The sequence below is a fragment of the Phyllobates terribilis genome, unplaced genomic scaffold (assembly GCF_046119375.1).
Source record: "Phyllobates terribilis strain yellow unplaced genomic scaffold, ASM4611937v1 Scaffold_8__6_contigs__length_399053987, whole genome shotgun sequence".
NCBI classification, from domain to species: Eukaryota; Metazoa; Chordata; class Amphibia; order Anura; family Dendrobatidae; genus Phyllobates; species Phyllobates terribilis.
The window spans coordinates 170,381,756-170,404,711 of NW_027362768.1; the positions used below are offsets into that span (position 1 = coordinate 170,381,756).

The window sequence follows — 22,956 nt, forward strand, 5'->3', positions numbered from 1 at the left end:
CTATAATACTGCTCCTATGTACAAAAATATAACTACTATAATACTGCTCCTATGTACAAGAATAAAGCTACTATAATACTGCTCCTATGTACAAGAATATAACTACTATAATACTGCTCCTATGTACAACTATATAAATACTATAAAACTGACCCCTATGTACAAGAATATAACTACTATAATACTGACCCATATGTACAAGAATATAACTACTATAATACTGCTCCTATGTACAAGAATATACTATAATACTGCACCTGTGTACAGGAATATAACTACTATAATACTGCTCCTATGTACAAGAATATAACTACTATAATACTGCTCCTATGTACAAAAATATAACTACTATAATACTGCTCCTATGTACAAGAATATAGCTACTATAATACTGCTCCTATGTACAAGAATATAACTACTATAATACTGCTCCTATGTACAACTATATAAATACTATAAAACTGACCCCTATGTACAAGAATATAACTACTATAATACTGACCCATATGTACAAGAATATAACTACTATAATTCTGCCCCTATGTACAAGAATATAACTATTATAATACTGCCCCTATGTACAAGAATATAACTACTATAATACTGCCCCTAGGTACAAGAATATAACTACTATAATACTGCCCCCTATGTACAGGAATATAGCTACTATAATATTGCCCCCTATGCACAAGAATATAACTACTATAATACTGCCCCCTATGTACAAGAATATAACTACTATAATACTGCTCCTATGTACAAGAATATAACTACTATAATACTGCCCCTATGTACAAGAATATAACTACTATAATACTGCCCCTATGTACAAGAATATAACTATTATAATACTGCCCCTATGTACAAGAATATAACTACTATAATACTGCCCCTATGTACAAGAATATAACTACTATAATACTGCCCCCTATGTACAGGAATATAGCTACTATAATACTGCCCCTATGTACAAGAATATAACTACTATAATACTGACCCCTATGTACAAGAATATAACTACTATAATACTGCCCCTATGTACAAGAATATAACTACTATAATACTGCCCCTATGTACAAGAATATAACTACTATAATACTGACCCCTACGTACAAGAATAAAACTACTATAATACTGCCCCTATGTACAAGAATATAAATACTATAAAACTGACCCCTATGTACAAGAATATAACTACTATAATACTGACCCCTATGTACAAGAATATAACTACTATAATACTGCCCCTATGTACAAGAATATAACTATTATATTACTGCCCCTATGTACAAGAATATAACTACTATAATACTGCCCCTAGGTACAAGAATATAACTACTATAATACTGCCCCCTATGTACAGGAATATAGCTACTATAATATTGCCCCCTATGCACAAGAATATAACTACTATAATACTGCCCCCTATGTACAAGAATATAACTACTATAATACTGCTCCTATGTACAAGAATATAACTACTATAATACTGCTCCTATGTACAAGAATATAACTACTATAATGCTGCCCCCTATAATACTGCCCCCTATGTACAAGAATATAACTACTATAATACTTCTCCTATGTACAAGAATATAACTACTATAATATTGCCCCATATGTACAAGAATATGACTACTATAATACTGACCCCTATGTACAAGAATATAACTACTATAATACTGCCCCTATGTACAAGAATTTAACTTCTATAATACTGACCCCTACGTACAAGAATATAACTACTACAATACTGCCCCTATGTACAAGAATATAACTACTATAATACTGACCCCTATGTACAAGAATATAACTACTATAATACTGCCCCTATGTACAAGAATATAACTATTATAATACTGCCCCTATGTACAAGAATATAACTACTATAATACTGCCCCTAGGTACAAGAATATAACTACTATAATACTGCCCCTATGTACAAGAATATAACTACTATAATACTGCCCCCTATGTACAGGAATATAGCTACTATAATACTGCCCCTATGTACAAGAATATAACTACTATAATACTGACCCCTATGTACAAGAATATAACTACTATAATACTGCCCCTATGTACAAGAATATAACTACTATAATACTGCCCCTATGTACAAGAATATAACTACTATAATACTGACCCCTACGTACAAGAATAAAACTACTATAATACTGCCCCTATGTACAAGAATATAAATACTATAAAACTGACCCCTATGTACAAGAATATAACTACTATAATACTGACCCCTATGTACAAGAATATAACTACTATAATACTGCCCCTATGTACAAGAATATAACTATTATATTACTGCCCCTATGTACAAGAATATAACTACTATAATACTGCCCCTAGGTACAAGAATATAACTACTATAATACTGCCCCCTATGTACAGGAATATAGCTACTATAATATTGCCCCCTATGCACAAGAATATAACTACTATAATACTGCCCCCTATGTATAAGAATATAACTACTATAATACTGCTCCTATGTACAAGAATATAACTACTATAATACTGCTCCTATGTACAAGAATATAACTACTATAATGCTGCCCCCTATAATACTGCCCCCTATGTACAAGAATATAACTACTATAATACTTCTCCTATGTACAAGAATATAACTACTATAATATTGCCCCATATGTACAAGAATATGACTACTATAATACTGACCCCTATGTACAAGAATATAACTACTATAATACTGCCCCTATGTACAAGAATATAACTACTATAATACTGCCCCTATGTACATGAATATAACTACTATAATACTGCCCCTATGTACAAGAATTTAACTTCTATAATACTGACCCCTACGTACAAGAATATAACTACTATAATACTGCCCCTATGTACAAGAATATAACTACTATAATACTGACCCCTATGTACAAGAATATAACTACTATAATACTGCCCCTATGTACAAGAATATAACTATTATAATACTGCCCCTATGTACAAGAATATAACTACTATAATACTGCCCCTAGGTACAAGAATATAACTACTATAATACTGCTCCTATGTACAAGAATATAACTACTATAATACTGCTCCTATGTACAAGAATATAACTACTATAATGCTGCCCCCTATAATACTGCCCCCTATGTACAAGAATATAACTACTATAATACTTCTCCTATGTACAAGAATATAACTACTATAATACTGCCCCATATGTACAAGAATATAACTACTATAATACTGCCCCTATGTACAAGAATATAACTACTATAATACTGCCTCCTATGTACTAGAATATAACTACTATAATACTGCCCCTATGTACAAGAATATAACTACTATAATACTGCCCCTATGTACAAGAATATAACTACTATAATACTGCTCCTATGTACAAGAATATAACTACTATAATACTGCTCCTATGTACAAGAATATAACTACTATAATACTGCCCCTATGTACAAGAATATAACTACTATAATACTGCTCCTATGTACAACTATATAAATACTATAAAACTAACCCCTATGTACAAGAATATAGAGTTGTGCTCAAAAGTTGACATACCCCGGCAGAAGTTTTCCTTTCTTCGCCTTGTTTCAGAGAATATGAATGATAACAAAAAAACTTTTTCTCCCCTCATGGTTATTGGTCGGGTGAAGCCATTTATTGTCAAACTACTGTGTTTTCTCTTTTTAAATCTTAATGACAACCAAAAACATCCAAATGACCCTGATCAAAAGTTCACATACCCTGGTGATTTTGGCCTGATAACATGCACAGAATTTGACACAAATGGGTTTGAATGGCTCCTAAAGGTAACATCCTCACCTGTGACCTGTTTGCTTGTGATCAGTGTATGTGCATAAAAGCTGAGTGAGTTTATGGGATCCAGACAGACTTTTGCATCTTTCATTCAGCCACTGATGTTTCTGGATTGTGAGTCATGGGGAAAGCAAAAATTTGTCAACGGATCGACGGGAATAAGTAGTTAAACTGTATAACACAGGAAAGGGATACAAAAAATATCCAAGGAATTGATAATTCCAGTCAGCAGCGTTCAAACTGTGATTAACAAATTGGAAATCAGGGGCTCTGTAAAAACCAAACCACGGTCAGGTAGACCAACAAAAATTTCGGCCACAACTGCCAGGAAAATTGTTCAGGATGCAAAGAAAAACCCACAAATAACATCAGCTGAAATTCAGGACTCTCTGAAAACTAGCGTTGTGGCTGTTTCAAGATGCACAATAAGGAGGCACTTGAAGAAAAATGGGCTGCATGGTTGAGTCGTCAGAAGAAAGCCATTACTGCGCAAATGCCACAAAGTATCTCGCCTACAATGCGCCAAAGAGCACAGTGACAAGCCTCAAAACTTCTGGAACAGGGTAATTTAGAGTGATGATGTAATGCACACGCCCGGGCTGAGCGGCGTGTGCGTGTGATTCCACTGGACCGTGCCGGAGAGTGAATGCCTGGAGGGGCGTAACTAGGTATTCACCCGATCCGACCAGGGTCGCACGACGGCATACGACGCCAGTGCACCAAGGAGGAACCGAGCAGAGGGACCAGGTGCTACTCCAGGACAGACCCCGGACACGGCTGTTGACCCACACAGGGGAATACAGGAACAGGCTGGTTAGGCTGGCGCACAGACTGGTGGGTATAGGCAGGCACGACTGGTATGCAGGCAGGCGGGTACAGGCAAGCACAGCTAGAGTGCAGACAGGGAGGCACTAGCAGGTAGGGACACTGGCGGGATAGGACCCAGTACACACTGGGACTCAGGAACAATACAGGCAGAGGGGTACAGGCAAGCACAGCTAGAGTGCAGACAGGGAGGCACTAGCAGGTAGGGACACTGGCGGGATAGGACCCAGTACACACTGGGACTCAGGAACAGAACCACAGATGTGGCGGACAAACACAGCAGAGTGAGGCGGCCCAGAGAGGTGAGCGAGAACAGGGCAGGACAAGACCGCCTGGAGCGGTGAGCAAGAGTAGAGCAGGACAAGGCCGCCAGGAGCGGTGAGCAAAGGGTCAGAGCTGAGCGAGACTGCCGGAGCAGTGAGCAAGAGTAAAGCAGGACGAGACTGCCTAGAGCGGTGAGCAAGAGTGGAGCAAGACTGCAGGAGCAGTGAGCAAAAGGATAAGAGCGGAGCGAGACTGCCGGAGCAGTGAGCAAAAGGGTCAGAGCGGAGCAAGGCTGCCGGAGCAGCGAGCAAAGGAGTCAGAGCAGGCTAGAACCGCCGGAGCGGTAAGCAAAGGAGTCAGAGCAGGCTAGAACCGCCGGAGCGGTGAGCAAAGGAGTCAGAGCAGGCTAGAACCGCCGGAGCGGTGAGCAAAGGAGTCAGAGCAGGCTAGAACCGCCGGAGCGGTGAGCAAAGGAGTCAGAGCAGGCTAGAACCGCCGGAGCGGTGAGCAAAGGAGTCAGAGCAGGCTAGAACCGCCGGAGCGGTGAGCAAAGGAGTCAGAGCAGGCTAGAACCGCCGGAGCGGTGAGCAAAGGAGTCAGAGCAGGCTAGAACCGCCGGAGCGGTGAGCAAAGGAGTCAGAGCAGGCAAGGCTGAGCAGAGGGGACAGGGCTCTGTTCACACGGAACAGACAGGAAGGGAAAGGCAGAGCCAGATACCCACAGGGTACTTGCAGTGAAGTAGCGAGTGGACCACAAACTCACAAACGGGAGTACAGAGACAACAAGCAGGAGTTAGGTACGAGTTCAGACTCTGCAGAAAAAGGAAGGGAACGGACATAGAGGCAAAACAGGTAAAGGATAGGAGAGAGTTCAGACTGGAACTGAGTGTACGGAGGAGACCGACACTGCATCGGAATACAGGAGCGGGTCTGGGAATACGGCCCCCAGAGAGGCAGGACGAACAGGCAAGGAGCGTGTTCAGACAGGACAGACAAGATACAGGAGCGGGTCTAGGTAATCGGCCCCTAGAAGGCAGGAGGAACAGGCTAGGAGCGTGTTCAGACAGGACAGACAAGATACAGGAGCGGGTCTAGGTAATCGGCCCCTAGAAGGCGGGAGGAACAGGCTAGGAGCGTGTTCAGACAGGACAGACAAGATACAGGAGCGGGTCTAGGTAATCGGCCCCTAGAAGGCAGGAGGAACAGGCTAGGAGCGTGTTCAGACAGGCCTGGAAATACAGCCTCCAGGATAGGCAGACAAGAGAACACAGAACGGGACCTGGCACCTTCAGAGTGCAAGCACACACTGAATGAAACACTATGCTCAGGCAGGGATTGATTGGAGCAGCTGAGCTATATACCAGGTGACAGACAGCAATAGGCTGAGGACGCACAAGGGGTGTGACCCACAGCAGGTACAAAAAACAGGAAGTGATCGGGCGCCGCCCTTAAGCAGCAGAAACAGACACAAACAGACAGCATGGAGGGAAGCCAGAGAGACATTCTGGACTGGAGATCAAGTGCGCGCTCTTGCACAGTGGGAGATGGACCACTATGCAAGGACGCCACCAGGTATGTTACAGATGAGACCAAAATTGAACTTTTTGGCCTCAACCATAAACGTTACATTTGGAGAGAGGTCAATAAGGCCTATGATGAAAGGAACACCATTCCTACAGTAAAGCATGGAGGTGGATCACTGATGTTTTGGGGATGTGTGAGCTACAAAGGCACAGGAAACTTGGTAAAAGTTGAAGGAAAGATGAGTGCAGCACGTTATCAGCAAATACTGGAGGCAAATTTGCACTCATCAGCCCGGAAGCTGCGCATGGAACGTACTTGGATGTTCCAACATGACAATGATCCAAAACACAAGGCCAAGTCGACCTGTCATTGGCTAGAGCAGAACAAAGTAAAGGTTCTGGAGTGGCCATCTCAGTCTCCTGACCTCAGTATCATTGAGCCACTCTGGGGAGATCTCAAGCGCGCAGTTCATGCAAGACAGCCCAGGAATTTACAGGAACTGGAGGCTTTTTGCCAAGAAGAATGGGCAGCTTTACCATCTGAGAAAATAAATAACCTCATCCAGAACTACCACAAAAGACTTCAAGCTGTCATTGATGTTAGAGGGGGCAATACACGGCATTAAGAACTGGGGTATGTGAACTTTTGATCAGGGTCATTTGGATGTTTTTGGTTGTCATTAAGATTTAATAAGAGAAAACACAGTAGTTTGACAATAAATGGCTTCACCCAACCAATAACCATGAGTGGAGAAAAAGTTTTTTTATTATCATTCATATTCTCTGAAACAAGGCCAAGAAAGGAAACTTTTGAACACAACTGTAACTACTATAATACTGCTCCTATGTACAAGAATATAACTACTATAATACCGCCCCCTATGTACAAGAATATAACTACTATAATACTGCCCCCATGTACAAGAATATAACTACTATAATACTGCTCCTATGTACAGGAATATAACTACTATAATACTGCCCCCTATGTACAAGAATATAACTACTATAATGCTGCTCCTATGTACAAGAATATAACTACTATAATGCCGCCCCCTATGTACAAGAATATAACTACTATAATACTGCCCCTATGTACAAGAATATAACTACTATAATACTACTCCTATGTACAAGAATATAACTACTATAATACTGCCTCCTATGTACAAGAATATAACTACTATAATACTGCCCCCTATGTACAGGAATATAACTACTACAATACTGTCCCCTATGTACAAGAATATAACTACTATAATACTACCTCTGTGTACAAGAATATAACTACTATAATACTGCTCCCTATGTACAAGAATATAACTACTATAATACTGCTCCTATGTACAAGAATATAACTACTATAATACTGCTCCTATGTACAAGAATATAACTACTATAATACTGCTCCTCTCTACAAGAATATAACTACTATAATACTGCCCCTATGTATAAGAATATAACTACTATAATACTGCTCCTATGTATAAGAATATAACTACTATAATACTGCCCCTATGTATAAGAATATAACTACTATAATACTGCCCCTATGTATAAGAATATAACTACTATAATACTGCCCCTATGTATAAGAATATAACTACTATAATACTGCCCCTATGTATAAGAATATAACTACTACAATACTGCTCCTACCTGATAATAAATCTGTTATTCTCACTCACTGTTTGTGTGACGCCTGCGAGGTGTTAATCACCTTTTCTGTGACTGTACTAACACTAGAATATGTAATATAATATTGTGTATACTTCAGTCTTCGAGTCAAGTATAAAACTTTTCTAAATTGGCTTCCACAGTCAGGTTAACAGGCTGGAAAGGGAAGCTGCCATCAGTCCTGGGTGTTCTCCCTGCTCCTCCTCGCACCGCTTACTTGCCTGCAGGCTGATCCACTTCATTTGCTCGGCTCTAAAGAGATATTTGTAAGAAAAAAGGAAAAAAAAACCTTTTGTGGGAAAGGGAAGGGGCTTCACATTCACAGCCTGGAATTACCTCACTAGTGGAAAATGTCTGTGTGCCATCAACTTTATAATTGGTTGCTAAGTGCCCAAAGTTAAATTATTCCGCACTTGCAGTAAATTTCTCAGGCAGTTCCCACTCCGGTCATCTGTGTTGCTGTAACTGCAGTCATAAACTCGTCTTCTGTTTGTGCAGTGGCAGATTGCAGCGTCTCCGCTTCCACGGTGTCACATAAGCTGTGCTGCATGTTTAGTCCTGATCTAATATGAACGTGACATAATTGCATTAATACCGTCTTCTTTTCTAATGCTACAACCGCCATGATGCCACCGCCACTCTGTGCAAAGACTATTTTTATACCCGAAGTCTTATTTATAAAATATGTTTGTTTTTTTCATTACAATGTGATACATTGCTTACAATAAATAGAAGCGTTTAAAGATTTGTAACAATTGAATTAGTTACTAATTTCTAGAACATTTCAGATATGCCGGAGTCTGACATTTTTAGGGATGAGATTTGCGTAAATAAAAGACAAACACTTGCCAGCTGGCCTCCATTTTTCTAGATTTTTTTTGAGGGTTGGAAAAAAGGGTTAAAAGATAATAAAAGATTATACTCACCGGTCCTCACCACAGTGCCCCACCTGGTCTTCTGTTCGCTTCAGATCATTCTTCAAATTGCTCTTCAGTTCGGATCTTCTGGCGAAGATGTGGATCCAAGATAGATCCGAAGGTCAATTCGAAGCAAGTGGAAGACCAGACAAAGAGCTGTGGTGCCAGGAGAGGGGAGTATAATCTTCTGTTGTTTCTAACTCCTTCCTGATTCTTATTTTTTATACTTTGGGGCAGATTTGATTTTCACTTTATCGAATCTACTTCACATTTCTTAAGTTTCGCTCATCTCCAGTAGAGCTATAACCATAGATGACATCTAATGAGCTGTGTGTAGGGTCACCCATTTGTTTTAGACAAATCTAGGTCATATAGCTAATCAGGGTGCGAAATGAAATCTACCGGGGATTGTGCTATGTAGCAAGGAGGAGAAAGGATACATCTAACTTTACATTGTTCCAATGTATCAAAAATCAAATCTGTAAATAGCATTGATGAGAAAAAAATCTTCTACTGTTTTTTGGCTACAGCTCCTATAAAGACCTATGTGTCTCCTTGAATCCAAAAAAGACCCTGTGTGGCCTTATCCCTGGTTTCTCACTTCCATATACCTCTTCAGCCAGATTATCAAAATGAGGGGGCGGATCTGACTACACAGGGTTTGTTTGTAGTCATGAGGAAAATCAGCATGGTGGTTCAGTGGTTATTTCCATATGGTGGCTCAGTGGTTAGCACTGTACATTGTCGCTCAGTGGTTAGTACTGTACACGGCGGCTCAGTGGTAAGCACTATACACTGTGCTTTGTGCCTACAGCTCCTTTGAAGACCTATGTGTCTCCTTGAATCCAAAAAACCCTGTGTGGCCTTATCCCTGGTTTCTCACTTCCACATACCTCTTCTGCCAGATTATCAAAATGAGAGGGTGGATCCGACTGTTTGTTTGTAGTCATGAGGACAATCAGCATGGTGGCTCAGTGGTTATCTCCGTACGGTGGCTCAGTGGTTAGCGCTGTACACAGTGGCTAAATGTTAGAACTGTACACAGTGGCTCAGTGGTTAGCACTGTACATTGTCTCAGTGATTATCGCCGTACAGTGGCTCAGCGGTAACCACTGTGCACGGTGGCTCAGTGGTTAGCACTGTACACGGTGGCTCAGTGGTTAGCACTGTACACGGTGGCTCAGTGGTTAGCACTGTACACGGTGGCTCAGTTATAAGCACTTTACACGTGACTCAGTGGTTAGCACTGCATATGGTGACTCAGTGGTTAGCAATGTACATGGTGGCTCAGTGGTTAGCACTGCACTCGGTGGCTCAGTGGTTAGCACTTTTGCTTTACAGCTCTGGGGTCCTGGGTTCAAATTCCACCAAGGACAACATCTGCAAGGAGTTTGTATGTTCTCCCTGTGTTTGCGTGGGTTTCCTCCGGGTTTTCCCGTTTCCTCCTACACTCCAAAGACATACTGATAGGGAATGTTGATTGTGAGCCCCAATGGAGACAGTGATGACAATATCCAGAAAAGCTTTAATAAAAGCATATTAATAAATAATCAGTCTCTATAGAATCTTTAAACACAGAACAGTAGGAGAGGTTTTTTTTTTCACAACTATTGGCAAAGTTGCTTAAGTTGTTATATTAGTTGCAATGGAGTAATAAAATAGTGATTGCATCCTTTATCCTTCCTTATTACTTTATAGTGGGTTATCTGGATTACTTGGTGTTCTGGAACATGCTGACATGTTGCTCACAAACAAGATTACGCTTCATTTACGCCTGTTTTTTTAGGCTTATAAAAACCACAGTGAATTTGGTGGGTCTGTTTTTTTATGTGGAAGTCCCTTTTCAATTTTCTTTTAATAGAAAGGGCTATGGAATCCACATTAAACAGTCACATCAATTTTGAAAAAAATGTACCAAAGAAATGAAAAAAACATCCCACAAAAAATGCTTTGTTTTCATATCTTCTCACTGGCTTACAACCAATATTTGGCAGCAGCAAGAAAAAGTGTGGAAAAGATAAAATGCAGAGACTTCCAAAAACCACTCTTGGGGCATGTTCACACAAACAATTTTTGACGTGGATTTGGAGTAGGCTCTTTTCGAAACCCACCTGAAAAAGTTTTTAACTGCTTCAGGTTTCCAAAGATGCCAAGAGGTTAAAATAATTGACCGGTCCATTCTTCTGGTATTTTCTGCTCTGAAGATACTCTATACTTCAGAAATACAAGTTAATGGGAAGGCTAAAAAGAGGTTTCATTCTTTAAAGGATTTAAAAAAAAATCTTGAAAAGGCCAGTATTAAAGATGCCCCAGAACACTGAAAAAATGGTAAAAAAAAATGTCAGAAGTAAAAATGTTGAAAAAGCGCTAAAAAAAACAAAAAAAAGACACTTAAGGTTTTCTAAAAAAAAAAAAAAAAACATAGAAAAGGAGCGATTCCAGAAGCGTTTTCAGCCTGAAAAACACACATTTTTGGCCACCAGGAAAAGACGTCTTTTGCCCACCCTTATGATAAATCAAGATTATATTATTGTTCATTCCATAGAACAATCACATTTTGTTCTAGAACAGGATTATCTGATGTTCCAGAAAACGCTCTACAATAGATAGGATTATAGTCTCTGAAGTGAAACATGGTAACACAATGTTCAAGAACGGGATTACGCCAGGATTCTAGAATAACACTGTGATGTCTACAGCAGGATTACTCTGAGGACACCAAGATCAACACCACAACCCACTCCGCACTAGGTCAGCTTTACAATTTCTCTACTACAGAATGAAATTCTGACGTCCTAGAACTCTGTGTTCTATAACGTTTAGAACCGAAAGAAAGAAAAAAAAAAACTTAAAAAATAACTTTTTTAAAAGGCTAACAGATCCTCTTTGGCCCTACAGAATTGTTAAGCCTACCTGATTGCAGAGGTTGGCACCCTAAATAGTCAGCATGGTTCCCCCCCGGCTCAACATTGGCAGTCCCTTAAAAGCCTAATGTCCCTTATGCTAGGCAATATACAAATATATACTCTGCATTGATATATACCGCCCTCCTGGGAATCCCGGATGTAAGTAACCATGTGACTGCAGACTTCTGAATCCTTACAGCGTGTGCAACACTGTGTCGTCATACTGTATTGCAGGAGGTCATGTGACTGCTAGTATGAGCTATGCATACATGTGGTCACATGCCGACTAGACGTGCGCGGCCTCACTCCATACAAGTGAACTGAGCAAATAGACTTTTATCAGAAGACTGGACAGCCCCTTTAAGCACTATATGGTGGCTTGAGTATTTTTTGCAAATCCATGTAAGGCTATAAAAACAATGGATGAGAGGCATAATTAGTATATATATATATTTTTTTTGCCCAGGGTCAGGTTTTCATTTTCCTGTGTGGATCTCTAGAGATCTATTACGTGATGACATCATCGCTCTCCGCTGAGCATCAGTGACATCATAGTTCCCTTTACAAGCAGGATTATTCCCGCACAGTACGGACGTCACAATGTTGCAGAGATGACGCCATGTATCACCGGCCAGTGACGCGCTCATTACAGGGTGATGTAAATGCACAATAGAAACATTACTTCCCCGCTGTTCGTCGCTGTCACCGACGCTGCACAATTCGAGTCCTTGTATTTTCAGAGAAAAATGAAGTAGCGCCCGGGAGTCCTCTGTGATTTAACAAGTAGCGGTGTGTGATCAGAGTAATTACCAGGAATTGGCAGACTCCGCAGACTAAATGGACTGGATCACCTGTCAATTCCAATGTTTCCATTCTGCAACGTTAAAAATCACATCTGGGATATTTTCTGCAATCAGATCAGACATTTGCCAAATGGAGTTTAGAAAAAATAAAAGTTTACTGATTCTAATCACATATTTGACCTTAGGCTCATTCTTTTACGTGTCCTCTCACAATTACATGCACTGTACAATTGGCAGCTGCAGCCACGCTCACCCTGATCTTCCAGGTTAATGGATAAAATGGAAGAGTTTCAGTAAAAAAAGTTACTTCTGGAGCTGCGGGCGAAAATGGAGCAATGCAACCAGCGCTCATCCTCATTATTCTCTGGGCTCCCTGTGCCTCATCCCTCAGTGATCTCACCAGAGCACGTGCAAAATGAAGATCCACTTATAGGGGTTGTCCGGGCTTGGGATACAAGTCTGCAGTTACTTTATGTGGCTGCAGACTTCTGAATCCTCACAGTGCGCACACCGCACAATGTCAGGATTCTCCCAAGAGAGGGCAGTCACGTGACCACAAGTATTCAATTTGCATACTGTGATGATTCAAAAGTCTGCAGTCATATAGAGTGACCACCATCATTAACCTCAAGCCTGGACAACCCCTTTAACTCATGTTATACCTATTGAAGATGTGCTTTGCCATAGTCATAGAACATAGCACCTGCTATGTTGGTGCTTGCTACATCTGTAGAATAATGATACACATGAGGGGTTTCTGCTTTTTGGTAGTCGCTTGGATATGCACAGGCACAAGGTGTTTATATCAGAACAGAATAAAGTTTATTGTCCTTCATGAACTTTCCAGCTCCGAACTGAAAACAGTCCTTTCTTCCGCACAAATAAATAACAAATGGTCCTTTGTCTTGGGAAGGCAAAGTAAATGAAAACAGTCTCACCAACTTTGTATTAAAGCTACTTCTCAGTCTCTGGCATAGACTGTCCATCATGTAAGGTCATTCTCCAGCTCCAACACATCACACTCTGCTAAGCTAACCCAGCTGCTGTTATTATGCCTGCAATATCCATACTGGAGTATGGGAGCGTCCTTTCCCACCCAGACTCTTTAGTTGCTCCTAAATCCCGGACCCAAAATCCAGTCAAATAAAAACCCTCTCAGTAACCTAGTGCTACTGGCACAGACTTTACATTACCGAGCCTAGCTGTCTCGGTGACACATACCTGCCATCCAGGACCTTACCTCCTGCTTTCTTGCAACAGGTAGAGGAAAAAGTTAAGAAACACTATGTGCGCACTTTCAGATGATTACCAAACACTCAATAAATAACTAGCTAAAAGAGTGCAGTCAGACAGTGGTATAAAGTGAAGTGAGATCGGAACGCAGAGCACGGATTGGCCGTCGGCTGTCCCGACCCGAGCGTGATGGCTTCATATATTTCTATGCAGCTGTCACGCTTGGGTCAGGAGAACCACCAGACAATCGGTGCACTGTGTGATCTTCATCTGATTTATACGGCCGTCTGACTGCACCCAAAAAAGGAGAGCAGCACTCCAATTGAAAATGTGCAAAAATTTGAGAAAGGCTCAAAGTGCATGAGCCAAAATATGGCATTGGACATAGATAGATAGATATATGGATGGATAGAGGGATGGATAGAGGGATGGATAAAGGGATGGATAAAGGGATGGATAGAGGGATGGATAGAGGGATGGATAGAGGGATGGATAGAGGGATGGATAGAGGGATGGATAGAGGGATGGATAGAGGGATGGATAGAGGGATGGATAGAGGGATGGATAGAGGGATGGATAGAGGGATGGATAGAGGGATGGATAGAGGGATGGACAGAGGGATGGACAGAGGGATGGACAGAGGGATGGATAGAGGGATGGATAGAGGGATGGATAGAGGGATGGATAGAGGGATGGATAGAGGGATGGATAGATAGATAGATAGATAGATGGATAGAGGGATAGAGGGATAGATATATGGATGGATAGATGATAGAGAGATAGATGATAGAAATGGGATAGATGATAGATATGGGATAGATGATAGATAATAGATAGATAGATGATAGATAGATAATGGCGTTCTCCCCAGCTTAGCCTATGGCACAGATTGATGCTTCTGCTGCAGAATAAAGCACATTCTGATATTTCTGTAACAAGTGTCACTTCTTCTTCTGCCCATCAGAGGTGTCAATCATTCGTCTTACTGCGCCTCTGCGCAAGTGAAGGAAATAACCAGAATCTTAACCAGTGGGCGATTAGCCCCCAGTGTGGGGAAGGCCATTATGTCTCCAGTTTTGCTCCCTGACCTTCTATGCAGGGTCCTGGAGCTCCTGGGTTATGATGAGGGAGGGGGAGGAACTTTTCCCATTGCAGGGACCCTGCTGCCTTACGTTAACGTTGCGGCTTTGCCTGTCGACTCTCCTCCTGGAGATCAGGCGCTGTGCATAGGAGGAAACATCAGCTTGGCCGTGGCACTTACCTTCTCCATAATGAATCATTGTGTCTGTGATGTGCGGCAGTAAAGCTGACGGCTCCAATTCTCGCTCACTTTCTTCTTTGGCTCATGGTGATGTCACTCGGTGCTCGGGAGACTCTGGAAGACAAGCAGTTTGCAGGTTGTGAGTTGGGCGATGCGTAGAGCCAATTCATCCTGCTTTGTGTGTTAATGAGAGGCTCATGCATGGCGGAGTCTATAGAGGCAGCGCAGATGAACAGGACTGAATCAACTGTCAGCGCTGGAGATCTGAAGGACTGCAGCCCTGTGACTGGAATCCTCAATCAGGGGCTCCGGCAATTCCTCCAGTAACAGGGAAGAGCCCGGTTGCTCCACAAGTGATGGCACACAGCGAGAGATCCCGGCGGTAATGGCCGGCAATTTACACTCGGCGAAAATGAAGAAATAGCAAAGTTTTGGAACAGAACGCTGCGTGCAAGTTAAAAAGCAAAGAGCAGAGAGTGAGGGCAACCGTGGAAACTTCAAAGGCTGCGAAGGGAGAATAGCAGCCCTAAATCTCACCCAGAATGCAAAAATTACATAAATCTGCATCAAGGACTATGGCGGACGTGTTACTAATTTACTGCAACTAAAATGAAGAAATCATTTTGCAACAATGTTTAAATTACCTTAAGGCGTCTAAAAACAATGAAGAAACTCTGCTAATAGTCTTGATTAAAAAAAAACTTTTGTGTATGCATCTCCTATGCAGAGCTATGTGTCTCCATGGTTACAAACTACAAACACATCCAGGGTAGGCTGATCCAGCAGTCAGGTGGTACTCCACTCTGTACACCTCTTTTCTTGATTACCTCCCATCTGCCTCCTTTAGGTTCAGTAGTAATAGATGTCGCAGGATCAGACTACACCGGGCTGGATCGTAGCCTATGACCGTAGAGACACATCATTTTGCATGGGATCTGTAGACACAAAACAATGGATAGTTAGTTAAGACTTTCTGTAAAGTTGCTGGATATTATTTTTACTGTACAAACATTGGAACAATAAAACGCTGTTTCCGTAACTTCTGTTTTTTGGGGAGCTCGGGACATTGCTTAGCTCATCTGCCCTCTCCAATCGCCATAGTTCACTATCCTGTGGCTGACACTTAAAGGGATTGTCCTGCCTTGGGGCACAAGTTTGCAGTCACTCTATGTGACTGCAGACTTGTGAATCGTCACATTGAGCGCGCTGTAAGGATTCTACCGTGCTGATGCCATGAGCGGGCTGTCTTGTGACTGCAAGTATGTGGTTAGTAACTTCCGGCCACATTCCAACAAGACATGCATTGGTCAATGCAAGGGTATTGAGCGAGGCTGTGCATGTCTAGTCGGTACGTGACAGCATGCATGCATATCGCATACTTGACACCGGCACTGGAGAATCCTTACATAGAGTGACTGCAGACTTGTACCCTAAGGCAGGACAACCCCTTTAAGTGCTGCTAATCCTGTGACAGATAAAAATGGCTCAGATGGGAATATCCCATTAATCCCTGAATAGAGGAAGAAGTCAAACCAGAGACATCCATCTGTACACAGTGGCTTCAGAGTTTTTAAAAAACGAAAAGGCATTCTAATTTTTTTTTTTTTTTCCATAAATCAATAGTACATGTCAAAATAAAAAACTTTGTAATATATCTTATCAGATAAATCTGCTTCTTTCTCCTCCTGGACTGATTATTCATTCTGAAAATTCTCAATTCACAGGAAAAGTCTTCAGTGAATACAGATTTCCAAATAAAGAGATGACGGTTGGTGCTCATAAGGTTCTATGGAGAAATATAACTAATTTCAGGAAAACTTGCATCAGCATGTTCCTATGTCTATTGGGGCAGTCCTGGGGTGGAGAATAAAGACATTGCAGTGCCGATATGATAAATATGTTTGCTTCTATTTTTTTCCTATGACTGTGCAGGGGATTTGGTGCTCTGTACCAGAAAAATGGCATTCGGACCCCTATAAAGATAGTTTATGAAACTAATCAGCAGAGAGTTATTAACTTTATTTCATTGTCGGTAATAAATTGTCTGATTACAGATGGAGCATTTATTGTTGCTGAAACGTATCACAGACTTCGCTGAACGTCTCCATCACCTGAATGATTCGTCACCTCCGCACATACATTGTGTTCTCTATTCAAACGTCAGTGAAAAGATCTTCTATTCACCTAATTATTTCTCACAATGAGAATATTACACAAATCGTATCAAGTTCTACCTGAAAATACACAGTAATCCACAGTCACAGCAGTCCTGAAACCAGAGGTGGGAAGGTTAGCTTTCCATTGCTACTATTCACCCAGAACGCAAACAGACATGTCCACATATAAGCACCAGATTACATCACTGTGTACATACATTACATTACTTATCCTGTACTGATCCTGAGTTATATCCTGTATTATACTCCAGAGCTGCACTCACTATTCTGCTGGTGCAGTCACTGTGTACATACATTACATTACTGATCCTGTACTGATCCCGAGTTACATCCTGTATTATACTCCAGAGCTGCACTCACTATTCTGCTGGTGGAGTCACTGTGTACATACATTACATTACTTATCCTGTACTGATCCTGAGTTATATCCTGTATTATACTCCAGAGCTGCACTCACTATTCTGCTGGTGCAGTCACTGTGTACATACATTACATTACTGATCCTGTACTGATCCTGAGTTACATCCTGTATTATACTCCAGAGCTGCACTCACTATTCTGCTGGTGGAGTCACTGTGTACATACATTACATTACTTATCCTGTACTGATCCTGAGTTATATCCTGTATTATACTCCAGAGCTGCACTCACTATTCTGCTGGTGGAGTCACTGTGTACATACATTACATTACTGATCCTGTACTGATCCTGAGTTACATCCTGTATTATATCCCAGAGCTGCACTCACTATTCTGCTGGTGGAGTCACTGTGTACATACATTACATTACTGATCCTGTACTGATCCTGAGTAACATCCTGTATTATACTCCAGAGCTGCACTCACTATTCTGCTGGTGCAGTCACTGTGTACATACATTACATTACTGATCCTGAGTTACATCCTGTATTATACTCCAGAGCAGCACTCACTATTCTGCTGGTGCAGTCACTGTGTACATACATTACATTACTGATCCTGAGTTACATCTTGTATTATACTCCAGAGCTGCACTCACTATTCTACTGGGGGAGTCACTGTGTACATACATTACATTACTGATCCTGTACTGATCCTGAGTTACATCCTGTATTATACTCCAGAGCTGCACTCACTATTCTGCTGGTACAGTCACTGTGTACATACATTACATTACTGATCCTGTACTGATCCTGAGCTACATCCTGTATTATACTCCAGAGCTGTACTCATTATTCTGCTGGTGCAGTCACTGTGTACATATATTACATTACTGATCCTGAACAGATCCTGAGTTACATCCTGTATTATACTCCAGAGCTGCACTCACTATTCTGCTGGTGCAGTCATTGTGTACATACATTACATTACTTATCCTGTACTGATCCTGAGTTACATCCTGTATTATACTCCAGAGCTGCACTCACTATTCTGCTGGTGCAGTCACTGTGTACATACATTACATTACTGATCCTGTACTGATCCTGAGTTACATCCTGTATTATACTCCAGAGCAGCACTCACTATTCTGCTGGTACAGTCACTATGTACATACATTACTGATCCTGAGTTACATCTTGTATTATACTCCAGAGCTGCACTCACTATTCTACTGGGGGAGTCACTGTGTACATACATTACATTACTGATCCTGTACTGATCCTGAGTTACATCCTGTATTATACTCCAGAGCTGCACTCACTATTCTGCTGGTACAGTCACTGTGTACATACATTACATTACTGATCCTGTACTGATCCTGAGCTACATCCTGTATTATACTCCAGAGCTGTACTCATTATTCTGCTGGTGCAGTCACTGTGTACATATATTACATTACTGATCCTGAACAGATCCTGAGTTACATCCTGTATTATACTCCAGAGCTGCACTCACTATTCTGCTGGTGCAGTCATTGTGTACATACATTACATTACTTATCCTGTACTGATCCTGAGTTACATCCTGTATTATACTCCAGAGCTGCACTCACTATTCTGCTGGTGCAGTCACTGTGTACATACATTACATTACTGATCCTGTACTGATCCTGAGTTACATCCTGTATTATACTCCAGAGCAGCACTCACTATTCTGCTGGTACAGTCACTATGTACATACATTACTGATCCTGAGTTACATCTTGTATTATACTCCAGAGCTGCACTCACTATACTGCTGGGGGACTCACTGTGTACATACATTACATTACTTATCCTGTACTGATCCTGAGCTACATCCTGTATTATACTATAGAGCTGTACTCACTATTCTGCTGGTGCAGTCACTGTGTACATACATTACATTACTGATCCTGTACTGATCCTGAGTTACATCCTGTATTATACTCCAGAGCTGCACTCACTATTCTGCTGGTACAGTCACTGTGTACATACATTACATTACTGATCCTGTACTGATCCTGAGCTACAATCCTGTATTATACTCCAGAGCTGCACTCACTATTCTGCTGGCGCAGTCACTGTGTACATACATTAAATTAATGATCCTGTACTGATCCTGAGTTACATCCTGTATTATACTCCAGAGCGGCACTCACTATTCTGCTGGTGCAGTCACTGTGTACATACATTACACTACTTATCCTGTACTGATCCTGAGTTACATCCTGTATTATACTCCAGAGCTGCACTTACTATTCTGCTGGTGCAGTCACTGTGTATATACATTACATTACTAATCCTGAGTTACATCCTGTATTATACTCCAGAGCTGCACTCACTATTCTGCTGGTGCAGCCACTGTGTACATACATTACATTACTGATCCTGTACTGATCCTGAGTTACATCCTGTATTATACTCCAGAGCTGCACTCACTATTCTGCTGCTGCAGCCACTGTGTACATACATTACATTACTGATCCTGTACTGATCCTGAGTTACATCCTGTATTATACTCCAGAGCTGCACTCACTATTCTGCTGGTGCAGTCACTGTGTACATACATTACATTACTGATCCTGTACTGATCCTGAGTTACATCCTGTATTATACTCCAGAGCAGCACTCACTATTCTGCTGGTACAGTCACTATGTACATACATTACTGGTCCTGAGTTACATCTTGTATTATACTCCAGAGCTGCACTCACTATACTGCTGGGGGAGTCACTGTGTACATACATTACACTACTGACCCCGTACTGATCCTGAGTTACATCCTGTATTATACTCCAGAGCTGCAATCACTATTCTGCTGGTGGAGTCACTGTGTACATACATTACATTACTTATCCTGTACTGATCCTGAGTTACATCCTGTATTATACTCCAGAGCTGCACTCACTATTCGGCTGGTGGGGTCACTGTGTACATACGTTACATTACTGATCCTGAGTTACATCTTGTATTATACCCCAGAGCTGCACTCACTATTCTGCTTGTGCAGTCACTGTGTACATACATTACATTACTGATCCTGTATTGATCCTGAGTTACATGCTGTATTATACTCCAGAGCTGCACTCACTATTCGGCTGGTGGGGTCACTGTGTACATACATTACATTACTGATCCTGAGTTACATCTTGTATTATACTCCAGAGCTGCACTCACTATTCTGCTGGTGCAGTCACTGTGTACATACATTACATTACTGATCCTGTACTGATCCTGAGTTACATGCTGTATTATACTCCAGAGCTGCGCTCACTATTCTGCTGGTGCAGTCACTGTGTACATACATTACATTACTGATCCTGTACTGATCCTGAGTTACATGCTGTATTATACTCCAGAGCTGCACTCACTATTCTGCTGGTGCAGTCACTGTGTACATATATTACATTACTGATCCGGTACTGATCCTGAGTTACATCCTGTATTATCCTCCAGAGCTGCACTCACTATTCTGCTGGTGCATTCACTGTGTACATACATTACATTACCTATCCTGTACTGATCCTGAGTTACATCCTGTATTATACTCCAGAGCTGCACTCACTATTCTGCTGGTGCAATCACTGTGTATATACATTACATTACTAATCCTGTACTGATCCTGAGTTACATCCTGTATTATACCCCAGAGCTGCACTCACTATTCTGCTGGTGCAGTCACTGTGTACATACATTACATTACTGATCCTGTACTGATCCTGAGTTACATCCTGTATTATCCTCCAGAGCTGCACTCACTATTCTGCTGGTGCATTCACTGTGTACAAACATTACATTACCTATCCTGTACTGATCCTGAGTTACATCCTGTATTATACTCCAGAGCTGCACTCACTATTCTGCTGGTGCAGTCACTGTGTATATACATTACATTACTAATCCTGTACTGATCCTGAGTTACATCCTGTATTATACCCCAGAGCTGCACTCACTATTCTGCTGGTGCAGTCACTGTGTACATACATTACATTACTGATCCTGTACTGATCCTGAGTTACATCCTGTATTATACTCCAGAGCTGCACTCACTATTCTGCTGGTGCAGTCACAGTGTACATACATTACATTACTGATCCTGAGTTACAGCCTGTATTATACTCCAGAGCTGCACTCACTATTCTGCTAGTGCAGTCACTGTGTACATACATTACATTACTTATCCTGTACTGATCCTGAGTTACATCCTGTATTATACTCCAGAGCTGCGCTCACTATTCTGCTGGTGCAGTCACTGTGTATATACATTACCTTACTAATCCTGAGTTACATCTTGTATTATACTCCAGAGCTGCACTCACTATTCTGCTGGTGCAGTCACTGTGTACATACATTACATTACTGATGCTATACTGATCCTGAGTTACATCCTGTATTATGCTCCAGAGCTGCACTCCCTATTCTGCTGGTGCAGTCACTGTGTACATACATTACATTACTGATCCTGTACTGATCCTGAGTTACATCCTGTATTATACTCCAGAGCTGCACTCCCTATTCTGCTGGTGCAGTCACTGTGTACATACATTACATTACTGATCCTGTACTGATCCTGAGTTACATTCTGTATTATACTCCAGAGCTGCACTCACTATTCTGCTGGTGCAGTCACTGCGTACATACATTACATTACTGATCCTGTACTGATCCTGAGTTACATCCTGTATTATACTCCAGAGCTGCGCTCACTATTCTGCTGGTGCAGTCACTGTGTATATACATTACATTACTAATCCGGAGTTAGATCTTGTATTATACCCCAGAGCTGCACTCACTATTCTGCTGGTGCAGTCACTGTGTACATACATTATATTACTGATCCTGTACTGATCCTGAGTTACATCCTGTATTATACTCCAGAGCTGCACTCACTATTCTGCTGGTGCAGTCACTGTGTACATACATTACATTACTAATCCTGTACTGACCCTGAGTTACATCCTGTATTATACTCCAGAGCTGCACTCACTATTCTGCAGGTGGAGTCACTGTGTACATACATTACATTACTGATCCTGTACTGATCCTGAGATACATCCTGTATTATACTCCAGAGCTGCACTCACTATTCTGCTGGTGCAGTCACTGTGTATATACATTACGTTACTGATCCTGTACTGATCCTGAGTTACATCCTGTATTATACTCCAGA

The 22,956-nt window shown here is 41.4% G+C and overlaps 1 protein-coding gene across 10 annotated transcripts in view; it reads right to left on the minus strand.

Moving 5' to 3' along the window:
- DAB1 (DAB adaptor protein 1) overlaps positions 1–22,956 on the minus strand; it is a 1,162,683-nt gene that overhangs the window by 342,206 nt on the left and 797,521 nt on the right. For 9 of the 10 annotated variants that reach the window (XM_073643713.1, XM_073643720.1, XM_073643719.1 and 6 more), the window contains exon 4: positions 15,231–15,344. The gene's annotated coding sequence lies outside the window, so the exon portion shown is untranslated. Of the gene's footprint in view, positions 1–15,230; positions 15,345–15,874; positions 15,897–22,956 lie in introns of those variants that run through there. The other variant, XM_073643715.1, reaches the window with a different exon arrangement.